Genomic DNA, 10,887 nt, shown 5'->3' on the forward strand with positions numbered 1-10,887 from the left:
ACTGTTGTTAACGCTCACAATGGTTGGTGATTCTGGTGGAAGAAAATATCCTTATGAACCTCTTTTTAACAGACACACATTTCTAAAGATGCAGGTTTATTTTATTTTTCTTCTTCTAGCATGGTTTCGATCCATCGACCTCTGGGTTATGGGCCAAGCACGCTTCCTCTGCGCCACTCTGCTCTACTGTTGACGGAACAGTCCTTGTTTTAGGAGAGCATTCTCTCTCTTTGTCTCTGCCCTGCTCTCCTGCTCTCTTTCCCCTCATTTAGTCCTTGACATGATCCATGCTCTACAGCTCTGCGGGTGGAATGAAGACCTGCGTCTGCTCTGCCCGTGCCGTCCTTCGTCTCAACCTAAATTGTTTGACCCACCTTTATAATGCTGCAGACAACACAACCAAACTGGCCCCGATCAGGATTTGACAGGCCGAAACATGCCCTAAAAACACCAAGAATAATATCCACCACCTTCTGAACGGGGCCTGGCCCGTCTCCTGCATCAGGGGCCGCCGCAGTCGCGCATCAGCTGTTCAACAGCTGTTCGCCGCAACACTTAATGAGACAAAGACATCGAAGCTCAAGCTGCTGTTGAGGAAGCTGTGATCGTATAGTGGTTAGTACTCTGCGTTGTGGCCGCAGCAACCCCGGTTCTAATCCACGTCACGGCAGCATGAGATAAATTTCTTTGTGTGTATTGATGGACACAAGCCAAGCAGAAATTTCCCAGAATGCAATAGGGCAGTGTTTGGTCAGTGCTGAGCAGGCGTCAGTCTGAAAATGATGTCACATTATTGTGTCATCACTTGACCAGACCCAAAAGTAGGCTCAGGTATCAGTTTCTTCTCAATGCTAACGTCTGCTAGCTTAGTCTGCTACTTTGATGGCTCTGCCTGCTCAAAGGTCCAGACCCGTGGATGTGGTGGTTCCTACCTGAACGTAGATTCTGTCAGCTCATGTTGTTAAATCAACTCACCAGGAACACCAGTAGATTTCAATGGACTGACAATGAGTCTCATTGAATGGTAAACATGTCAAATATGAAGTCATCACCTGAGGAGGTCTGCTGCTGGAATGAAGCTAAAGATATTCACAAGATATTCTAGATCTTAAAATAAAGCATTTTTATATTTGATTTCTTATTCATTCAGGTCATCCAGTCATGTGACTGAAGTCATCCAGTCACGTGACTGAAGTCATCCAGTCATGTCAGTGATGTCACTTGGCAGGACTGTCATTGCCGTCTCATTCTAGAAAAGAATCCAGACTCCACATACAAGATGGTTGATGTTTTCTTGACTTGATGCTCTGACTGTCAGGGTGGATGACAGCTTCTTCTGCTGCTGCATCTGAGTGGCTATGATTGGAGGTTTTACCTCCCAAGGTTGTTTGGTTCCAGGGGAGACTTCAAAATTCCAGTCCCCAACCTGGGCTGTTCTGAAACTCTTCTCCTGAATCACTCCTGAGTTTTTGTTAAGAGCTGGAAATGAGCTGCAGCAAGAAAAAATACCAGTGCCAACCAGATCAACTTCATGGCTGTTTTTGTAGTGATTTGATGCCTCATGAGGAGAAAATTTGGGCACAAATGTTGGACAAGAGTGTTTGTGGAGGGTGATTTTTTGTTGTTGTTGCAGTGTTGTAAGTCACTGTAACTGCAGCTGAATGATTGAACTTTCTCCAAATGTCCTCAAGATGGTTTCCAATGACATCAGTTGTCACAAGAGGAAGTCTGCATGTAAACACACTCAGGTGTGCCCAGCTATTCTTATGAGAACATTCGATCAACTTCATTCTATGTGCAGCCTAACCTTAATCTTAATCTTAATCTTAACCAATTGAATCTTAATCTTTATTTGAAACTAAACTCAATCCAGACCTTCACTCTGAAAGAACTCACAAACTGCATTGCGCTGCATCAGGGCCGGTCTTTGGTCCCCATGAGGACGAGGACTCCTGATCAGTGTTGATGATGGAAATGGTCTCCAACACCATAAAACAAGAAATACACACACGTGTAAACACACACAGTGACCCCGCATGTCGTTTTTGCCCAACTTAAATTTTCATTCATTACCCAGAACCTCTCAAAAGCCCTGAAGAAAAATTGAATATTTGGAGTTTGAAAGCCATAAATCACATCCATATCATCTTGTCCATCTCAGTCTGATCTCATCTTTGTTGTTTTTTTAAAGAGGGACAAATTGGTACTTGGTTAAAAAAGCACTGTGGGAAAATGATCCTGCTTTCAGGGAGGTCTTTGGTGAGTTTGCTAACAATGCAGAGAACCATGACGGTACCAAGCACAAGGCTGCTGCCCTCTGCATCACAGCTACACTTTGGAGTCTGTTTGAACTGAATGTGAAGGGTCTGACATCATCACACCAGTACGACAACAAGTGACCATGAACCAAAAGAAAACCTTCACTGAGGAGTCCATGGATCTCATTGATCTGTGCCATTTCCTGATCTTCAGGTTCTGTCTTTGATTTCTTTCTTTGATCTCTAAATTCTGAGCTTTGGTTTCCTTGGTCAGTCTTTGAATTCTGGTTCATAATAAAAAAGAACTCCCAGCATATTTCTGCAGACCATTGATAGGGATTTTACCAACTGCACCATAGCAACCCCCTTGCTGTCTGCTGTTGTGCCATTGAAAAGTAAGACAGCCTGGCAGTCAACAAACTGGGCTCAACAGAAAAATGTCAACTAAAGATGGATTAAAGACCAGGAGGAAATGTAACCAACCTACAAAGATGGAGGGGAATTGAGACCCACATGTTTGCCATCCTTGATGAACTGTCCACTGGTGCAGGGGATGAGGTCATGGCCATGATCTGGGAGCCAGTCCTGGATGTTAAATGCCCTGATGATGGACAGTGCAGTGGCAAAATGTCTGGTCCACTGACTGAACTCTGCCACAAGTGAGGAACAACAGTCAGCAAGGAGTAGAAACGAAGAGGAGAAATGGAGAGAACAGAAAGAATGAGAGATCATGGAGGAAAGAGGCTGATATTTGCAAGTGTCCTGACTACAACACAGCAATCTAGAGAAACCATGACCTGGATTACTGAGGACATCCACTGGCAGTTCATTTCTGTTGATCATAGGGCCATGCTGGGTGAAGCAGGAATGAATCCTGGGACTGAGGTTGTGGAGCAATGGTCACCTTTCCTGCTGAAACTGTCAATTCTTCTGCTTGGTTCTCTCCACAAAACCAGTCCCTTAACGAAGCTCAAACCCCAGTTACAGCTGTGAGAGCCCAGAATCGGACACACTGGACCATCAGGAACAGCTTTGTGCTTTCAAACAACAGAGACGACACTCAAGGACTCAGGGAATGCAGGAATCTCTGGCCTCAGCTGACATGTTGATTTTCAGCAACACTTCATGATGCTGGGTTTCGCCAACCAATGAGAAGATGAAGGAGGCCGTCAACTCCTTCAAGCTCAACATCTCCACTGCTTTACCCAGGAGGTCAGGAGGTCAAAGCAGAACCTGCACCCCCCACCTCTGATGTTTACTCCACACAGAGATGAGGGGTCTGTTCAGAAGAGTGAGCTGGAGTCTGGGCAAGTCTTTTCATTCAGTCCCCGGTTGAAACAATTGTCTCCACCAACTTCAGTATGGGTCTGGACCTGCACAGGTTACAATTCGTGTCTTTGTCCCAAGGGTTTGTTGAACCAGAGAAGCTTCAAGTGGTGACGCTCATTAAACCATGCATGAAGGTCAACCTGCATTATCTGCTGTGCTCATTAGCAGGGACTTAGCTCCAATGGTAGAGTGCTAGCTTAGCATGTGAGAGGTAGAGGGATCCATGCCTTCCTTCTCAGAATACTTCAGCTTGTTCTGTTGATCAGAGGAGCTGCTGGGTGATGAATGCTGATGTTTGTCCACTGCTGTGATAAAGTGTCCCCTGTTACTGAGATGTGGATGAACACCTGCTCAGGTCAAAGCTGCAATCAAACCAGGGACTCTGAACCTCCCACACAGTGAAGGAGTTTGTTATCAAGATTTATGGCAGCTTTGAAAGTTCCCACCATCTCCTGAATGTGGAGCAACTTGTCCTGCCAAAACTGTCCCCTCTTCCATTCTTAATAACACCTGTCCTGACTGGCAATCAAGCTAGGCTGCAGCGGTGAAAGCACTTAATGCAGCCAGGATACACAATGACTCAGGATACACAGGAATCTGTTGACTCAGCTGGAGAAGCAGAGGGTCCACCAAGACCAGCAGACACCTTCATTCTTGATTCTTGATTCAAGGGCAGCCCCTTGAGATGCACCATCTCATTTTGGAGGGGGTCCTGACAAATAATGACCAACGATACAACAATAATAAAAGTAGATTCTATTTTCAACACAAGGACACACACATCATACACCCAGGTACAGGCCAACAATGTTCCCCAAAGCCCCCCCCCCCCACCACCACCACCACCATCCAGTATTATACAAAGTATGATCAGAGATCCCACTGCAGAATAAGAGTGGGCCTGTGTTCACATACTCATACATTTAAACACCCATCTAAATAAATACTGCTTCCATGCACCATTAAAGTACACAATGCATATTCATACACAAATATCCACATATTTACAGAGAAAAGGGGAGGTGCATCAGAAACGAGAGCAGATGTTTGAAAATGCTTGATGATTTGAAGATGAGAAAGGAAGAGAGAGACCCAAGTGAGGAGGAAAGGTTGTTCCAATCTGATGGAGCTTTAAATACAACCGGTCAAAGCAGGAGGCCGTCCCCACTGATCCTGGATCTGCTCGACGTTCCTGCCTGTTAAAAGGAAGGTGTTCATCACCACTGTTGCAGGATGTGCTGCTGATGGAGAATTGTTGGGTGTAGATTCATTGAAGCAGTTTGGTGCTGGACCTGCTCTACTAGTAAAGAGTCATGAGAGAACTTTGTTGTGATTTGGTTCAAACAAATAAAAATGATTTGACTTGATTTGGTGCCTCAGGAGGAGAAAATTTGGGCACAAAAGTTGGACAAGAGTGTTTGTGGAGGTTGTGGATCAAAGTTCTATTTATATCCAACACATAAAATCAAACAATGTGAAGCAGGCTAATGAACAATAAATCAAATATAAAAATGCTTTATTTTAAGATCTAGAATATCTTGTGAATATCTGGAGCTTCATTCCAGCAGCAGACCTCCTCAGGTGATGACTTCATATTTGACATGTTTACCATTCAATGAGACTCATTGTCAGTCCATTGAAATCTACTGGTGTTCCTGGTGAGTTGATTTAACAACATGAGCTGACAGAATCTACGTTCAGGTAGGAACCACCACATCCAGGGTTCTGGACCTTTGAGCAGGCAGAGCCATCAAAGTAGCAGACTAAGCTAGCAGACGTTAGCATTGAGAAGAAACTGATACCTGAGTCTACTTTTGGGTCTGGTCAAGTGATGACACAATAATATGACATCATTGTCAGATTGACGCCTGCTCAACAGTGACCAAACACTGCCCTATTGCATCGTGGGAAATTTCTGCTTGGCTTGTGTCCATCAACACACACAAAGAAATTTATCTCATGCTGCCGTGACGTGGATTAGAACCGGGGTTGCTGCGGCCACAACGCAGAGTACTAACCACTATACGATCACAGCTTCCGCAACAGCAGCTTGAGCTTCTATGTCTTTGTCTCATTGAGTGTTGCGGCGAACAGCTGTTGAACAGCTGATGGGCGACTGCGGCGGCCCCTGATGCAGGAGACGGGCCAGGACCCGTTCAGAAGGTGGTGAATATTATTCTTGGTGTTTTTAGGGCATGTTCCCACCCATCTTCACGTGGGTGACAAAAATGGATTTTTTGTAAAAATTTCGGCGCGAGTTCGGCCTGTCAAATCCTGATTGGGGCCAGTTTGGTTGTGTTGTCTGCAGCGAGAGCGCGCCTGGCACGCTCAGCGGGAGCGAGTCCGATCATTATAAAGGTGGGTCAAACAATTTAGGTAGAGACGAAGGACGGCACGGGCAGAGCAGACGCAGGTCTTCATTCCACCTGCAGAGCTGTAGAGCATGGATCATGTCAAGGACTAAATGAGGGGAAAGAGAGCAGGAGAGCAGGGCAGAGACAAACACAGAGAATGCTCTCCTAATACAAGGACTGTTCAGTCAACAGTAGAGCAGAGTGGCACAGAGGAAGCGTGCTGGGCCCATAACCCAGAGGTCGATGGATCGAAACCATTCTCTGCTAGAAGAAGAAAAATAAGATGAACCTGCATCTTTAGAAATGTGTGTCTGTTAAAAAGAGGTTCATAAGGATTTTTTCTTCCTCCACAATCACCAACCATTGTGAGAGTTAACAACAGTCCACTTTCTGACTGAAGCAAAAGTAGACTTCAAAAGGTTCTTCTGATTCAACATAGCAGCTAAATTTCCATTTCCTGAACAGGACAGGTTAAAAAAAAGGGAATGTCATGACTTCCTCTGTATGTTAGAATATGAACGACTAAAAATGTTCATGCCCAGTTTAAAGTTAGAATTAAACTGAAAATACAAAAACCTTCCCTCTTCAATCCTGTCACTCAGTGTTGTAAACTGTTTCAAACAAATTCTACTGTTGAACAGTTCAAGAGTTTCTAATGAAGCTGAATGTTCTCCTCTACTTTCCTCAGTTGTGCTTCTTTCATGTCCTCCTGAGATCAAAGACAGAATTCCAGGTACAAATAAAGACACTATCAAAGCCCCCCTGATGAAATCATCATCAATTCTGTCTTTGATCTGGAGGCTCTTGCTTTAATCTTGGCTTTGATCTGACGAATGTTTCCTGACAGGTTTCTGTTTCCACTCCAGAGCAACCAGTAGTTGATCCTATCAGACCAGTCTGATGAACGAAGCTTTTCACTGTCAGTGGAATCACTGGGAAAAGAAACTCCTCCTGTCAGATGAAGGCTTCACTGTGTTGAGGAGGGTTTGTTCAGATGATTCTGGAAGAATAAATCAAAACCTCATCATTGAACATGAACATTAATCACTGATGACTGTTTTAACTGAACCTACTGGATACTGTGGTGCCTGATGAGGAGACAACTTGGGTACAAAGTTGCAGAAGAGGGTTTTTGGAGAGGAGATTTAGATGAGATGGTTTCCAAATCAAATCGGTTGTCACAAGGGAAAGTCTGCATGGAAACACACACACACACACACAAACACACACACACACGCACACACACACACACACACACACACACACACACACACAGAGTCCTACTGACTAACCCATGTTTTTCTTCACTTAAACCACCACTGGAGTATTGAAAGAGATTGCATGAGACACCATCAACTTACATTAAAAACCCCTGACTGCCTTTAATTCCCTCCTGGCTGCAGGAAATTAGACAGACCAGCCCCCATAGCGGGCCTGCACGGTGGTGCAGTGGTCAGCACTGTGCCCTCACAGCAAGAAGGTTCCGGGTTCGGGTCCTGGCTCGGGCGTGGGATCTTTCTGTGTGGAGTTTGCATGTTCTCCCCGGGCCTGCGTGGGTTCTCTCCAGGTACTCCGGCTTCCTCCCACGGTCCAAAGACATGGACATTAGGGGACGAGGCTGATTGATACTCTAAATTGACCGTAGGCGTGAGCGTGAATGGTTGTTCGTCTGTGTGTTGGACCTGCGATGGACTGGCGACCTGTCCAGGGTGAACACCGCCTCTCGCCTGTAGATGCTGGGATAGGCTCCAGCCCCCCCCCCCCCCCCCCGTGACCCTTACTAGTAAGGAATAAGCAGAAGATGACGATGGATGGCCCATAGAGTGGAGGTGAGACCACAACCATGCTCTACAATCAATATTTACATCAAAACAGCAACAACTTAACCTGACTAAATATATACATGATTCCAGACTACTACACCAACTCAATCATACATCCACATAATCATTCAATGAACCTCGCCTGTGATTGTACCCCCTCCCCCATCTGGGAGCAAAGGTTTGCACCTACAGCTCTTAAGGAGCTTCCTTGGGCCACTCTCCCCTTTTGGCTCCACCCCCTTTAAAGAAACCAACAGGAAGAGGTGAGGACTGACGTGACGACTGAAACTGCCACATTTACATGAGACAAACTTGATCAACACTAAATACCAGGCCTTGCACAGTGATTCCCACTGACTGACACTGGGGTCTTCATTTTCCACAGGCAGGATGGCCGGTTCCCCTGTGCTTCCCAGGTCCCTCCCTGGAACACATGGCATAGCAAATGTTTCACATATTTGCTGATTCAATAAACCTGACCATTAACATGTGTGTGTGCCTCTAATTTACATAAACTGTTCATACCAAGACAAATGCTACCTTCAATTCATCATTTATGTCATGGAACCCTTGGTCTCCATTACATTGGTCAACCAGAGAAGCTTCAACTGGTGACGCTCATTCAACCATGAAGGTCAAGGTGCATTATCTGCTATGCTCCTTAACAGGGGAATTAGCTCAAATGGTAGAGTGCTCGCTTAGCATGTGAGAGGTAGAGGGATCGATGCCCTCATTCTCCAGAATACTTTAACTTGTTCTGTTGATCAGAGGAGCTGCTGGGTGTTGAATGCTGATGTTTGTCCACTGCTGTGATAAAGTGTCCCCTGTTACTGAGATGAGGATGAACACCTGCTCAGGTCAAAGCTGCAATGAAGTCAAGTCATCACCCTGTAAAGCACCAAATAACAACAAAAGTTACACTTTACAAGTAGAACAGGTCCAGTTCCACACTCCTTAAATGAATTTACACCCAACAATTCTTCATGAGCAAGCACATCCTAGCTTAGGCCCAACTTTTCTTGGCGCTCTCCCAGATGCTTGGGAGCTTCTGGGGGAGCGCTAGTTGGGCCTAAGCTAGGAGCTAAGCTAAGGCGGTCTGCACCAGCTAGTGAGGGCTGGCTAGCTCTTGCAGCTTTTGGTGCAGAGCCGCTGCAGGTCCAATTCAACATCGCTAAGCCTCACCTCCAACACAGCAAGAAAACTACATTTAACACACTTATCAGTATCACTAAAGGAGGCAGAGGAGGAAGAAAACATGTGGCACCTGAGCAGGAGAGAGGAGGACAAGAGGGAGAAGCCATCGTTAGCTTAGCGTGTTTACAAGACAGAAAGACTGTTGCTACCAGAATGATGGTCTTTTAAACTTCAGCCAAATAAAGCAAGTAGGTATTAATTTTTGGTGGGTAATTAGTCAACGAAATAAGGAATTAGCAGGGAGGATCACACTTTAGCGAGCACAATGAAGCAAGGCTCTACGTTCAGCAACACAGAAAAAGGACTTGAGGTCACACGCTTCCTGCAACCAAGGTCAAAAATCCAGGACGGATGAAGGGGAGGACAACAAAGACAAAGACACAAGAAACAGAGATAATAACCATAAACTCCATAACAACCATAACAAATATAACCATACAGAACATATATAACAAATATAACAAGAAAAGCATTAAAAAATATGTCACCTCTGGTCAGATACCCTGATTTGCATTTGTGTCTCTCAGCATTTTCATTTTCATGTTAAAGCCTCCAGAATGAGGGGAGGGGTCAGGGGCAGTTTTCTGTGTTGTCTGCAAACTGAATTACAGGAAACCTGAACTTCCACTGTCAATGTATCCAACTGATTCATAATTTTTTGATCTATACATAGATAACTTGTAGTTATTGCCCACACACACACACACACACACACACACACACACACACACACACACACATTTTGTGAAACAACTCAGGAGTCGAGCTTCCCGGGCTTGGGATATCCGACATCCGGCATCGTTGTGAGAAACAAAGGGGGCTGCGCACATGGCAGATTGGCACAAGGTAGGAAAGATCAGGCGCTGTGTCGGCCTCCCTGCCTGTCAGTCAGAAGGCTGTGTCCCTGGAGCTCATGTCTGTTCCTAAGCTCAGCGAGTCATACTTACCTGGCAGGGGAGATACCATGATCAGCAAGGTGGTTCTCCCCGGGTGAGGCTCAGCCATTGCACTGGGGCTTTGGATACCCTGGTGAATTCCCCAAATGTGGGAATCTCAACTGCATAATTTCTGACAGTGGGGGACTGCGTCCGCGCTCTCCCCTGTGATCGTGTGAAAAAAGGAAAGAAAGAAAGAAAGGCCGACCACGGCGGCAACAACAACAACGGTGATCGCCTGTCCCAGCCAGTTGGCGGTCTCCTCTTGTGCTGGCCAGCCTGAGGAGACCGCGGAGGACGTAGCCTCGATGAGCTCCCAGTATCTCTCACACCTTCCAGCCCTAAATGAAGAGGGCAGGGTTTCTGCCACATTTAGTTGAGGGTCATGGTATCTGACAAGCCCTGGGCTCAGGACAATACATCCACGGCTCGTCTTCGCAGTAAGTGGAATGATACCAGAGAATTCATGCGTGGGAGGAGATCAACTTGGAAAACCCCGACTCTCAATTCTGACGACATCACTGTCGCATCATTTTGAGATCATTAGCAATTCTTCTTACATCACTGTCGCATTATTTTTAGTTTCATAGCAACTCTTACTACATTACTGTGTCATTATTTTAAGGTTTTTAGCAACTCTTAATAAATTACTGTCAGCATCACTTTGAGTTTATTAGCAACTATCACTACATTACTGTCAGCATCATTCTTGAATTAATTAACAATTCTTCCGGCATCACTGTAGCATCATTTTGAGATCATTAGCAATTCTTACTACATCACTGTCACATCATGTTGATATCATTAGCAATTCTTAAGACATCACCGTAGCATCATTTTGAGGTTAGTAGCAACTCTTACTACATGACTGTCAGCTTCACTTTGAGGTTGTTCAAAACACTTACTACGTTACTGTAAGCATCACTGAGTTTATTAGCAACTATCACTATATTACTGTTAGCATCATTTTGAGTTCATTAGCAATTCTTACTAC

General features: G+C 45.2%; 1 non-coding gene across 1 annotated transcript; it reads left to right on the forward strand.

The window, feature by feature from the left end:
* Nucleotides 1-9,897: 9,897 nt before the first annotated feature.
* On the forward strand, nucleotides 9,898-10,061 carry LOC147270672 (U1 spliceosomal RNA). The gene has a single exon (XR_015117010.1). It is a non-coding gene; the product is annotated as a U1 spliceosomal RNA (small nuclear RNA).
* Nucleotides 10,062-10,887: the final 826 nt, after the last annotated feature.

This window comes from Aulostomus chinensis, chromosome 1 (assembly GCF_037954235.1).
Source record: "Aulostomus chinensis isolate RoL2024-O1b breed Wild chromosome 1, RoL_Achi_v1.0, whole genome shotgun sequence".
NCBI lineage: Eukaryota > Metazoa > Chordata > Actinopteri > Syngnathiformes > Aulostomidae > Aulostomus > Aulostomus chinensis.